At 40.6% G+C, this 1,119-nt stretch overlaps 1 long non-coding RNA gene across 1 annotated transcript; it reads left to right on the forward strand.

Annotated features, from left to right (window-relative positions):
* The first annotated feature begins 401 nt into the window (after positions 1 to 401).
* Positions 402 to 815, forward strand: LOC130393715 (uncharacterized). The gene is made up of 2 exons (XR_008897127.1): positions 402 to 580; positions 693 to 815. It is a non-coding gene; the product is annotated as an uncharacterized LOC130393715 (long non-coding RNA).
* Positions 816 to 1,119: the final 304 nt, after the last annotated feature.

The following is a 1,119-nucleotide window of genomic DNA, read 5'->3' on the forward strand; positions in this document are numbered from 1 at the left end:
GTGTGTGTGTGTGTGTGTGTGTGTGTGTGTGTGTGTGTGTGTGTGTCAATTTACGCAACCCCGAGTTGCCCCACGAGGACTTGGCAGCAAATGGAGTACAAAAATATAGTTTAAACAGGTAAACTAATGTTTAATTGAAATCAAATCAATTGTGCTGTTTTGCCTGCTCTACCTAATTTAACAGCTATGTTCAACATGTATTATATATTTGTATACTATATTTAAGCAGTAAATGTAAGTAGTAGGCCTACATTTCCCAGCCACCCCAACACTGCCAATATTTAATAGGATTTAGATATATTAGAAGGCTACACCTAGGCAAAATGCATTATAAATATATATGTGTCTTCAAAATAGCGCTTACTGAATATTAGGGTAACATTTTCCTCCAGGTTAGCAAATCGAAAAAATGCAGAGGCCCGGCAGACTGGAGGGGGTCCACCACCTGCAGCCCTCACAGAGGCTGAGGAGATGGCCCTCAGCCAACAGAGTATGCGTCCTGTGGCTGAGGGCATCCCTGGGGGGAGCTCCTCTGATCCCCCCCACCCCCCAGGATAGAAGTGCCTTTACAGTATAAGAGGTTGGTTATTCAAAATAATCAAATATGTACACGCAACCCAGCGCGTTGCAAATTAGATGGGGCAATATTCTGGCTCAAGTAATAATTGCACTGTCTAATCATCTTCTTCCAGTTACTGATGGCGTCATCGCCCTACTTGAACCAGATGCCCTCACCAACCTCCATGCAATTGTAACAATTCAAAAGATGCAAAAGGATGCTTTGGAGATCCAAATTTTGGAACATAAGTTATAGGTGGGTGAGGTGCAAACTTGGATAGGCTACTGTTCCCTGCTCTAAAAACATACCCAATATAAATGACAAATGATTAAAAAAAAATTTGTGCTTTCAGGAAATAAAAAAATCCTCATAATAAGTAGATTGTCTTTATTAGAACACGGGCTGTGGTGGGATTTTTATTTTGTTTGTTTGTTATAAGTTATTTTGTTGAACAGTTTACTCAAAGGGTTTTACTTCAGTGAACAATGCAGACGATTATGCTGAGCATGTGCATGTAGAGAAGAACAGCATCTGGTTAAAAGCAGTACCAGGGTCTTTTC

The sequence above is a fragment of the Gadus chalcogrammus genome, chromosome 12 (assembly GCF_026213295.1).
Source record: "Gadus chalcogrammus isolate NIFS_2021 chromosome 12, NIFS_Gcha_1.0, whole genome shotgun sequence".
Lineage (NCBI taxonomy): Eukaryota > Metazoa > Chordata > Actinopteri > Gadiformes > Gadidae > Gadus > Gadus chalcogrammus.